The following is a 12,858-nucleotide window of genomic DNA, read 5'->3' as shown; positions in this document are numbered from 1 at the left end:
CAGAAAGAAAGAAAAAAAACCCACCGAGGAGATCCGAGGGGTTTCCTGTATTGCTGTGGGGATTTCTCCTTCTTTGCTCTGAGGGAATGCGAGGGGAGGAAATCCAGCTCAGCTCCAAATAACCAGAGACTCCTAACTGGGTCTCCTCTCCAAACGCAGGAAATACGGCCTGGGAGAAGAAAAAAAAAAAGAAAAAGTTTGTGAGCTTTTGGAGACGAGAGGGGGCCTATCGCTGACTTTACATGCGTTTTTTCGACTTGACTTTTCCCCCCCAAGTGTTTTCTTCTGTGACGCGCTCCAGCTGTTCCACATAAAGAAGGTTTCAGAAAAGGCATTCGAATGTTGCACGCCGCTGGTGTTGTTATTGCAAGAGTTTTGATCATCCCTAGCTATTTATAGACCTGCCTGTTCCGACCGAGGCTGTTCCTCATAGCTGTATGTTTTGCCAACTGCGCGCAACAAGTTGCAGACACTCCCAGCAGAGGCAAACCTACGCTAATTCGGGCCAGCGGATGGTATTTTCTGCCATTCTTTTTTCTGATCATGCGTCTCTGAATAGCAACATACCCCTCCCCGAGCCCCTCTTTGGAAAGCGGAGGGGGAATAAACGGTGGAGATCCGGAGAGGAGTTCAGGAAAGGACGGGGCTGGATCCGTGGGAATAGGCCTGCCTGTCAGGCCTCTCATGATCCGGGTCTGGGACTGGACAGGGATCCCGAATAACTCACTCTGGAATATTGCAGAAAGGCACGCCGGAATAAAGATGGAAGGAGAACGTGTGGGGGACAGAAAAGGCAAATCCTTAGCGCGCTGAGCCATGCAGGAGTGGATGTGTGGAAGGTAAAGCTGCCTTAATTAAAACTACCTTATTTTGTACTTAATTGAACTGACAGTCTCCATGGCTACATTTGAATTTTAATGTGAGACGTGAACACAAACAGGGCTGAATAAAAATCGCCTTCTGAATTATTATTATTATTATTATTATTATTATTATTATTATTATTATTGTTATCACTTTTCATCCTTAATAATGAGAGGATTCATCACTTCCACACAGTTGAGTCGGAGCAGCAGAGCTTCCAGTGGAGGCTCCTCTGTGGGCGTTGTGGACAGACTACAGGGAGTGTAGATGGTCCGTTTGTCGCGCGTGTTGTGGAGATAAGAGGAACAGTAACTTTTGCTGCCGCTCGTGCGCAACGCCAACTGTTGACAGCCTCATATTTGTATTTTTTTCATAATGATGAACGCTGGACTTGAAGGCTGTTTTTTTTTTTTTTTTTTTTTAATGGAAGAAATAAGAGAAAGCTTGGCATTTCTCTCTTGACGGTATCTAACTTTTCGATAAGAAACATCGCGCACGTCCAGTGGAGGTAATTTCCAGTCATGTAACGTCAGGACCGACTTGATGAAGGCGTAAAATTCCCGTTGCATCACCGACCAGTCCCTTTTCCGAGAAGGATGTTCGGTTCGGGAGGCAGAAAGAGTGATGACAGTGTTTTTACCGCAGCTGGGGAGAAAGCCGGGCTCGGACCCAGAGCCTCTTTGGAGAAGCGTACATGTAATGTGAGCACTGACGCAAACCCGGGCTCGGATAATGGACTGCTCAAGGAACTGGAACGGTGCGTCTTGTGTGAGTGAGCGTGCAGGCTGCTGCGTGCGTAGGAAATACGTCTGTGCCGTGCTCACCATTCATGCAGTGTGATTATTCCTGCGAACACCTTTGCTCTCTGCACCCTCCCTGTCTGCCTGTGTCGCCGCTCCATCACCGCCGCCACCCCCCCCCCTCCTCCTCTGCGTGCCACATGTGCACGCGCGCGGCGCCCACGCACCGTGTCTAATTGCCTGAGCGCCTTCAGAAGACACCATTAATTATTTAACACCTCTCTCTCGCACCCCCTCGTCTTCCCCGTCACTCCAGTCAATATGGCCACTCTACAGCATCACCGGCAGCTTCTCATGCACGGCACGGAAGTGAGCTGCGACTCCAGCGGGGACGGCACCGTGACCGTGCGGATTACCAACAGTGCGCCACACGTGCATCAACATGAGCCCCAGAGGGCTGCCAACAGTGGAGCTGGAGGAGGAGGAGGAGGAGGAGGAAGCTGTGGGGCTGTGAATAAAGTGAACCCTAACCTCCACAAATACAGCATCTCCTCCAGCTGCAGCTCGGCTGACTCCAGACCAGCTGTGACCTCCTCCTCCAGGGCGCACAGGAAGGCACCGCCGCTGTTCGAGCGCTCCGCCGCGCAGTGCTGGGACCCCAGTTCGACTCCTCCATCCTGGAGGAGGCGTGCCAGGAGCGGTGCTTCCCTCAGACGCAGCGGCGGTTCCGTTACGTGCTCTTCTACCTGGCGGTGGCGGCCCGCGCTCTGGGGGATTTACTTGGGGTTAACAGCGACCGCTGCAGCCCGCTGACCTTCATCGCCCCCACGGCTGCGTTTTGGTCTTGTTAGGGTTACTCTTCTTCTTCACCTTCACTCAGCCGTACACTTGGCTGTACAACCAAACCTCTCTGTTCCTGATTGCAGTCACCTTCGCCATCACGTTGGCCCACAGATACAAACCGCCGGCTACGCCGAGCTGGAGTGGACCAGTGGCGGGAACGCTTCGTATCTCTCACTGGACCAAAGTGGCACCACCCCCGGTCCCTTGCATCTCCCCCGTTGGCACGTTTTCCCTGTGCATGGAGGTTCTCCTGCTGCTGTACAGCGTGCTTCACGTCCGCCTGTACGCCTCTGTGATGCTGGGATTCCTATATTCCATATTATTCGAGGCGCTGGGATGGCTACCGCTGCTCCAAAAGAGTTCTGACACCACTGGACCGGCGTCGGGGGTGGTGGGCGTAGGTTCGGACTGGGACGGGGACACGCTCCGCTGGCTGGGTCCGTCCAAAGCTCTGCTCCACCTGTGTGCCCACGTCATCGGCATCCACCTGTTCATCATGTCGGAGGTGCGCTCGCGCAGCACTTTCCTCAAAGTGGGCCAGGCCATCATGCACGGGAAAGACTTGGAGGTGGAGAAGGCTTTGAAAGAGCGCATGATCACTCGGTCATGCCGCGGCGCGTCGCGGACGAGCTGATGAAGCAAGGCGACGACGAGGGCGTTGGGGAAAACTCTGGAAAGCGATATTCCTCGGGCGCCTGCTCCGCCTCGGCTATTTCGGTCGGAGGAGGAAGTGGCGGGGCTTTGCAATCCAAAGTGTCACGGGGCCCCAAGAATAACCCGCACAACAATCACAAGCGCAAAAAGACCTCAATCCCCCGCGGTCAGATCATATTCAGGCCGTTCAACATGAAGCGCATGGAGCCCGTCAGCATCCTCTTCGCAGACATTGTGGGCTCACCAAATGTCGGCCAATAAGTCTGCGCCGGCCCTGGTGGGCCTTCTCAACGACCTGTTTCGGACGCTTCGACCGACTCTGTGAGCTGACCTGCTGCGAGAAGATCAGCACTCTGGGAGACTGCTACTACTGCGTGGCCGGCTGCCCGGAGCCCCGGCCGGACCACGCCTACTGCTGCGTGGAGATGGCCTGGGCATGATCCAGGCCATCGAGCAGTTCTGCCACGAGACGTGCGAGACGGTCAGCATGCGGGTCGGGGTCCATACGGGCACCGTCCTCTGCGGGATTCTGGGAATCAAGCGCTTCAAGTTCGACGTGTGGTCGAACGACGTCAACCTGGCCAACCTGATGGAGCAGCTGGGCGTGGCGGGCAAAGTCCACCTGTCGGAAGCCACGGCTCGATTCCTGACGAGCGCTACCAGAGGGAGGACGGACGGGTGGCCGAGAGGCCGGGCAGAGCGTGATGGAGAAACTGAAGGTGAGTGGCTGTTTGCTGTTGTCTTAACTGATGTTGCAGGAGTCCATTGCAATAGAACCCGTCCTCGTGGAAATTTAAGCAGTCGGACAGAAACCACAGAGTTTATAGTCAAAGGTCATTGAGGTGTGTGATTGCATACTGAGGACTCTGCCTGGGTTAGAGGGTTAGAGGGGCGGATTACAACAGAAGCTAAAATTATGTAACAGCGAGGTGGCAGGAACCTATTCCTATTAATTCACAACCTGACAAGACAACAAATGCAGTCCTCTATACTGGGTCACCAGGCCAGAGTGGGGTCACGGCATGTCGAGGCAGCACTGAAATATGTCACCTGACCGGTTCCCCAGTTACCAACAGACATCAGACTACAAAGCTCAAATCTGAGCACCAGGAAGAATACTTGCTGTGCTTTACATCAATGTGGCATTCCCATTTAATACCTTATGCTTAATATATCTCTACGACCTGCAGAGCTGTTTACCAGACATATATTCTTTAATATATCTGACACAGGCAGCATTAGGTGCTTTCATTTGACTAGTTTGATGCTTTTCCAGGACATCTTCCCTACAGGAAACAAAACTGTAACTATGGCACTTGTGATTTTGTGGGAATTTGTATTATTTATGAATGTGTTATTTTGGAGCAGCACTCTACAGATTTATCTTGGATACCAGAGGCTTGTGTCATGGAGATTAGAGCCTTTAATCTTCAAATACAACAAACGGGATTTGAAACGCTGGCTACAGACAAACGCTGAAAAAAACAAAAAAAACAAAAAAAAAAAACGGTGCCATAACAAATATTAATGCATACTTACAGTTCAGTTACTTATCCTCTGAGTATATGTTTGTGGCATAAAAGGCTCAGATGTTTGATAACAGTTGTTTTTGATGCAGAGATCAACCCGCTGCTGAGCTTTATTCAGTTTTCACCATGAGAAACGTCTGTCTAATCTACCGTTAATGAAATTGCTGGTTGTCCTAAGTGACTTTTATCATCGCAGTGTTTGGCTCATTTATCTGTCGGTGGTCGTGTGTTGTTGTTGTTGAGGTTGAGGTTGGCATCGTGAGCCGCAGATATCGGAGGACTGACTGGTTTTGGCGCTCTGTGGTGATATTTCTACAGGATATAACAGGTGTTTGTCGTATTGCACACAAGACTGCTGAGATTACATGGCCATCAAACGCCGAGTGAAGAAGTACGGATGGAGATCGAACCTGCATGTGTGCAAACTGATCAGCATTTACAAGATATTGAGCGCGTCCATCCGTCTTCTGAGCCACTTTATCTAATACAGGGTGACAAATTATCAACGCTACGCCTGCACTGCACCAAAATTAATATTTAGCAAATTCTCAATGAGGTAAATCACTGGACCTTATCAAGATTGCACATTTACTCAGAAGCCAGAGCACCGGCGGTGTTCATAGATGACACACAAGATAACGTGGTTATTCTTAGATACTGATGTCAGTCGTTAGCGACGGTAGCCTCTGTCAGTGGAGGCACCACATCCAACATTCACACTTAAACTTGCGCCCAAGTTTCTGAAAGTGCAGCAGCTAATAAACTTTTAAGAGCGCATCGATCACACGTTCTGCTGCAGCTTTTAGTTTGTCTTCAGTTGCAGGAGAATTTTTGTTTTTTTTAAACTATCATAGCTCTGCATGGAACTTAAAAGGCATACACAGCGGGACATTTCGTTTTGTGCAAGGAGGGTAACCGATCACTCGGCTATTTATCAGGTAAAAATAAACATTTTGATGGTTTCAGCCTTTCATGTGCCAGTTTCAGTCGCTCCTCTCCGCCGCCGGTCAGAATAATTCGGTCCTCTCGACGAGACATCACATGCAGCTAAATAAGAAAATGGACCTGTTCCATACGTTTGGCGTCCTTTACCCTTTATAGGACACATAAATTACTGAACACATGGAAGAATATTAAAGCATTTAAACACCATTTTATGGTGTGTTTATGTAGCCGAACCTGTTGTGAAGTGAGAAAAAAAAAATCAAACATTTTCCATTATTTCTAAGTGAGAGGCTTCCTTAAACATGACTGATCCTCCACCTACCATTTTCTATGTTCTAATTACAAGATTTCATATATAAAATTACCCAAATTATATTTGGATTTTGTTACTGCCAGATCATGCTATAATTAGTTTTAGAAGTCGAGTTGAAGTTACAGAATAGATCTCTGCTTGATAAAGGATTAACAATGTAATTGTGCCAACATGTTGAATAGTCACTGGAGATATATTTACTTGTAAATATCAGCGCACACTCACACACACACACACAGGGAGTGTGTCTCTATACTTTGTGGAAAGCAGCATCAATGGAACTAATCTCTTCAGCAGGGGATTCCTCGTGGGCCGCCTAATCTTAGGTCGCTTGTGAAAAGAGGACTGTCTGTTCTATTGTCAGGCCTTGTGTCAGAGTGTATTCACACTTGGCTCTAAATGTGCCATCACACTCTATTTCCAGACCGGCGAGCGGTGACAGAGTAGGATATGACATGCGGCTTTTGTTGGGGGAAGAGAAAGGGAGTGAAAGGCGCCGAGCTCCCCGCTGCTGCACGGAGACCAGTTTTCAGCTCAGGGAAGTGAGACGACGTGCACCGTTTGCCTCTGTGGCACAGAAAGAGAGAGAGAGAGAGAGAGAAAGGAGTCAACATGGCTGAATTCACAAGAAGAAAGGACATGAGAGTCAACACACACAGGAAAAAATGTAGCATGTCGTAAAAAAGATGCATGTAGTCTTATAATATTCAGGCTGGTTCGGCCATGGTGCTAACATAACTTTCTGCTGCATTTCTGTTGTTTGTCAGTAGCTACAGATCATAGCAGCATTTTGGTGACTTGCCAGTATTGTGTTTTCTTATTTTTTGCATCATTAACACCTGTCAGAGGGATGTCAGCTCAACTTATCTTGGTCAATTTCCCACCGTGGCTTCACGTCAACGCTTTCTGACACCGCACACACTCACTTTAACGGTGTGAAATGCAAACTTAAAATGGCCTTTTGTGTTTTCTGTTTGCGTGCATTTCAGTTCAAACTCGGTAACAAAGGTGTTTACCGTCGTCAGCTGTGTGCTGTGTGTGACAGGAAGGCGCACAGTGGGTAATAATCTCTGGCACATTTAATCTCAGAGCGCTGGAAAGCCGGGGGTTTATAAGTCATTGTGCTGGTTTGCTGCGTGTAACCAGTCCTCTTTCAGGCTGCCACTGCTGTCCACAAGTGACAGACATTTATTTGTAAACTCTGTGCTTTCCTTCGTGTCCCTCTTTAAGTCTTCCATGACGAGCACATCTCTCCCTCTGCTTTTGCTCGTCCTCACTGTGTGATCGCATTCATTGCCTCGGCCGCCCACCTGTCACACAGCAAACACACAGACATTGGTGGTCCGTTGTGTAACACTCGGTGCCGTCTGTAGTCCGAGCTTAGCTGTGAATCCCCTCAACAGACTGGATGAGTCTGGCCGGTCTGATGAGCCACTTTCTTGCATTGCAAATGATCAGATGATCAGCGTTTACGTAATGATGACACTCAGGAGCCGTATCAGAAACTCACTTGTGTCACAGACGGTGAGGGACGAAGCATCTGGAAACAGGTCTGTCAAAACGGCATTTAGTCAAAAAAGAGATTATAAAAGATATCATGTCACACCATCAGTAATTGTTTGATATTACTTTCAGAATGAATGAAAACGTGAAACTGGCTCTGATGCAGGATGGGTTCATACCACAACTATAACAGTTAGATTTGCTGGATTGAGTATGTTCACATTTTGTTATAAATGAATGATGACTAAGTTTTGCTGACAAATTTGGTATATATGTAAAAATATATATTTTTCTTCTTGTAAAGAAATATAAACGCCAACAAATTCATTCATTTCACCATATTAGCATTCATTCCATTCAGTTCAGTTTAGAAAGATGTATAGATTGGAAGACAAATAACATCAGTTGATGACTGTTGAAAGAAGTGTTTTGTCAGTGACAATTTTTTTTTTAATTTCAAAATTCTTTAAAATAACATTTGAACTGGAGAATTTGTGCAAACTTCTGAAATGTTCACATGGTCAGAACTACCCAAGACTGATGCAAAAAGCTGAAAAAGTCAAAAGGTTTGTGTCATTAGGTTTTTCCCATGTCTTTTAAATTCTTTATATTTCTTAAGCAGTGATTCAGTCCTTTTCTTAGTCCACATTTTTCAGTGTCTGGGTCAATGTTGCACACACATGCGTTTCCTTGTCAGTGCGGTGAATCTTTGTGTTGCTTGTGTGTTTTGTGGCACCGGTCGCTCCCGGTCCGGCTGCATGGCGGCTGTGTCTCCTCTGTCCTCTAATCCGGCGCATGCCGGGTCTCTTTTAGCTTCCGGCACACAGACAGACTCATGTTTCACTGCAGGTGGTGAGGACGGCCACTTTCCTCTCCCGGATTCTCTTTAGCTGGTCTCCATATCCTCCCGTTATCTTCTTTGCAAACGCTGTGTTCATTAACACTGCTAGTTGCTGAGTTTTCACTTGTGTGTGTGTGTGTGTGTGTGTGTGTGTGTGTGGGGAATTGGCCTGTTTCGACTTCGCATGCAAGCGGGTTACATTGTCTGCAAGACTCAAGGTTTGGACCTTGAACTGCTCTCATGGTATCATGGCGTCCGCTCCGGCAACCTTTTCAGCTCCAATCTGTGTCATCCGTGCACGTGGCGCGTTTCGTGCACGCACATGCACACGTGCGAGGCCGTGCACACGTCTGCGTTTCCCTCTGCGTCTTCGTACGTCTACGCTGGTGTGTACAAACAAGTCCGTCCTACCCCGCAGTGAGCTGCGGTGGGAAGTCCGTGGCCTCAGGCTGGTTAGTCTGTGTTAATCAAACATGTCACCTAAATATGTGCCGTTGCAAATGGCAGATCCTAACCATAACCAGGCCGGGCTGAGTGTGTCTGTAGGCTTAGCTATTCTCCACTCTGCGTTTTGCTCCCGCCACTCTGCTTTCTTTAGGTAAAAGGGAAGAACTCGTTTCTTTTTTTTTTTTTTTTTTTTTCCAAACATCATCAGTGTTTTCAGATCTTACAAATTTGCCTCATCATTGGTGTTTTATGAAAGTGCATGATGGATGCTTTCTTACATACTTGCACCAAGGGTTGTGTGTAGGTCCACACAAGTGGAGCGTGGGCCTCTGTCTTGTTTAAATTTCATGTGGACAAGCTGATAAACAGTTTCTCCAAGAGTAAATTCAGTTGATGTGCTTTTGACAATGCAAAGATCATTTTGTCAGGTCTCCACGTCCCAATTCCTCTCAGTTTAAAGGCACGCTTTAAGTTTAAAGTGCACAGAAAATGAAAGAGTACTGTTTTTTCCCAGTATTTATCTTGTGTGTTATGCACTAGTTGAAGATCTTGTTTTTGTTTTTTTCCCCAACGAAGCAAGAGTCAGATCTTTGATCCGTCGCCTGACTGATTCAGCGTCCAATAGAAATGCAAAGTTTGCAGTGTTTCCTTTGCAACAATGGCAGTGCTGGGCTCAGATAACTAACGATTGGCTTTTCACTGGCATTTTTAAAGCCCCATGTTACTCCAGCTACTCCCCACAATCCATCCTGTGTCAAAGGCTTATTGTTCATTTTTCTTAAGCATTCCAAATTAACTGTCTTTTTTTTTTTTTAGTAGAATTTCCACATGAAATTGTCAACTTTTCTTTTCCTGTAACGTTGGATAATTTTGTGATGATTCATCCTGCACTCTAGGGTGTTTCTTGTTTCTTCAGCCAATAGAAATGCAGCAAAGAAACGTATGTGTGCGTGAATCAAACCACACATTTATGATGAATGATGACCTTATAAGGTTGGAAACAAGCAGTCACTCCAACTGCACGAGTGAGGCGGCGACCTCGGCCGTGATCAGGTTCGACGCGCGTCTCGATAGATTCAACGTGACTTTAGTCAACAGAAGAAAGAGGAGGTCTATGCAGAGGCTCTGCTTGCCTGGCGTTACATCACTCCCCTGCATCTGCAGATGACAAAAGCCTTTCAGTTCTGGGTAACACTCTTGATCCTTTTGAAAATCTGTAGAACAAACAGGCTCAAAAACACATCATAATTTCCTGCTAGTTGCCCAATGGTGGACAAAGGATGGTTTCACAAATGTCAGATTTAGTTGGATTAGAGCAAATCCTAATGCAATTGCTGTTGGTGTGTGTCTCTCTGTGAGTATGCGGCCCGTTTGTGGAGGCATGAACGAAGCCATTAAAACCGAAACGCACACTCAACAAGCAGGTTGGGTCCACTTTTAGGAAATCTCTGGTGTAACACACACACACACACACACACACACACACACACACACCACAAACACACACACACACACACACACAAAGAGAACAAGGAGGAGGAGCGGAGACCAGAAGCACCGCCGCCTTGCAGCAGATGATCCTTGTTAGTGTTGGTTTGTGCAGTGGCGGGGCGCTTGCTGATTTTCTGAGTGCTTTATACATAATATAAGATAAACTAGCAGCGCCTTGTGCATTACTGTGTGTCAAACCAAGCCCAACACTGTGCTGCTAATTCCTGCAGCTGGTGATAATGACTTTAGTTTACATCTTTGGTTACATGTTAAACTTAACCCTAACAGTGTGAGCACAGAGCTACATTTTTAAGAAACTATACCAGGGAACCAAACCACAAGTGTGAACCTTTCCTGAGGGTCAGATTTCATGGTGAGCCAGTTTATTTGATGTTGTCCACACAGTGCCAGTGACTGCAGTCATTTCAGGGAACTGAAAATAGTCAGTTCAAGTCATTCTAGCAGCAGATTTAGAAAACCAACCAATTCAGAGTGGATCACTCTCAAAGGAGAGGAAGAAAAACTTGTGTTTAAGAGTGATGAGCGTTCAGTAGAACCAGACGTGATGCTTGGTGGCGTTCCACGCTAAACAGACTCATACAATCGTGTACAGCGCTGTTGGAGCGGGAAATGTCAAACAGATGAAAACAAAGATTCCCAGACTTATTTTGGTACCTTTTAAAGGTTGTATTGAGGGCGTCGTGGAGGGTTTTCACCACTGCTGATCCTGCATTCATTGTCACATACATCATACAGTTACAATTTGTTTCTGCTTCTGTTTGTCTGTGTTGAGAAACTGAGGTCCTCTTTATGAACGATTGATCTGCTGCAAATGTTTTTCTGATTTTTGCTTCAGACACATGTGAAGACGTTTTGATAGCAGTTGCCTCTCGTTAGAGTTTCAATTAGTTGACAGTGCAAGTGTCACTCTGTGCCGTCCACCATTGTTTACTGTTGTTGATCTGCTTGCACATATGCAGAAAAACTGCTCTCATTTTGGAAACAGCGCCTAGTAAAAAAAAACATCCAAGTTTGACTTTCTTACGACTTTCTTACTTAATAACTTTGCTGTGTAACCGGGGGGGGGAGTGGGGAAGACAAAAGACTGTCAGTGTGAAATTAAACAAGATTAACATGTATGATGTTGTTCTCTTTTCAAGTTAGTACCAAACATGACGACGGCTGGTTGAGTATTTTCCACATCAGCCTATAGCTCCATATAGTTAAGTAGGTTAAGCTGGGATAAAGCACATTTTAGTTTATGCGGCCCAATCTCATCTGGAGTGAAATAAGCGTCATAATAACCTTTAAATGTAAACTTTGCTCTGGTGTGACGCGAATCCAATGAGGAAAAAAAATGTACATTTTCACAAAACCAAACAACTGTTCCCAAAATTCACTACAATCTTAACATAACGCTAATTTCAATGAACCCTTGTGGTGCAAAAAATACAGTGAAATTTTTCAAAAAGCTTCTCCTGCAGCGGTTGCATCATGCATGTTTTTACAAGCTCGCCCCGGCGGCTCGGCTTTGAGGATAATGTGATCCCAGCGAGGCAGCTCTCTCTCACAGCAGCACCGATGTCTCAGCCCGGGTCTCTGCGTTGTGTGGCGTCCCCACAAATGGTGGATCAGGTTGGACTGGAGACCCTCGTGGGCCGGTTTTGGTCCACGGGCCTTATGTTTGACACCCCGGATTGAGGTCTATTATCCAGAAAGGAGCTTGATTCTGCCTTGTTGTCTCAGTCTCCTGTGACAACGGCGTTTCTGCACAAAGGGGTTTTTTTGTTTTGTTTTGTGGTTAATTGCAAAAATTCCTCACTGGCATCTTTGATTGATACCGTCCATTTAACCATTTAGGCCAATTCCATCCATCAACTATCGCTGTCTTTCTACATAATCTGACACAAATCACAGAAAGAAATGAAGTGATTAACTTTATGGTCTGAAATTTGTCAAATTGACCACACTTGTTTCTGTTTCTGATGCTATTTCCCCGTTTCGGTTCAGTTCGTATTAGAGAACCTGTGAAGACGAGGAGGCAGAGACAGACCGACAGCAGTGTGTTTGCTCTCTTTCTGTGCCGCATGATAATTACGTCTCTTCCTCAAATCCTGGGCTTCCAGCGCGAGCTGCCGTGCTGCACCGACTTGTTAAGCAAAGCGTGTGTGTTTGTATTTTTATAATAAAGATAAGACAACCAGGAAGTAAAACACAATGACTGATCCAAGTCTCTGTGCCTTAGATACACACTGACACACGTGTAGTGTCAACACACAGATTTGTGACTGAGTGGCGATCATAGACTGCAGACGCTGATTTAAAGCTTTTAGCCGTGTCTCTGTGCAGCGATCTGTCACTTCGCTTTTTTTTTCTCTTCTTGTTTCTGCTTTGAAATACACACACACACACACACACACGCACAGACACACTACTTTATGTGCAACCTATTTGTTGCAGACAGCTTATCTTTTTGTGTGCGTGTTCGATCTATGTTTGTGTGAGGCAGATGCATTTTATACAGTTGCGAGCTGATGTCCATCAAGCATAGAGGCCGATCCGGGATCCGCAGATCCCGCCGCAGCCACTGCAGATCAGCTCTTCGCAGTGTGGCAGGGATGTCAACGGTCTCCGCTCTGCGGAGTCTGTTCTCTCCCAGAGGGTGTCGGTTCTCTCCTCCGCCGTTCT

General features: G+C 46.7%; 1 pseudogene; it reads left to right on the top strand.

Moving 5' to 3' along the window:
- Positions 1 to 1,888: 1,888 nt before the first annotated feature.
- Positions 1,889 to 12,201, top strand: LOC115385456 (adenylate cyclase type 9-like; annotated as a pseudogene).
- Positions 12,202 to 12,858: the final 657 nt, after the last annotated feature.

Source organism: Salarias fasciatus, unplaced genomic scaffold (assembly GCF_902148845.1).
Source record: "Salarias fasciatus unplaced genomic scaffold, fSalaFa1.1, whole genome shotgun sequence".
NCBI classification, from domain to species: Eukaryota; Metazoa; Chordata; class Actinopteri; order Blenniiformes; family Blenniidae; genus Salarias; species Salarias fasciatus.
The sequence above is the reverse complement of the archived record's forward strand: the minus strand, read 5'-3'. Positions and strand labels throughout refer to the sequence as shown.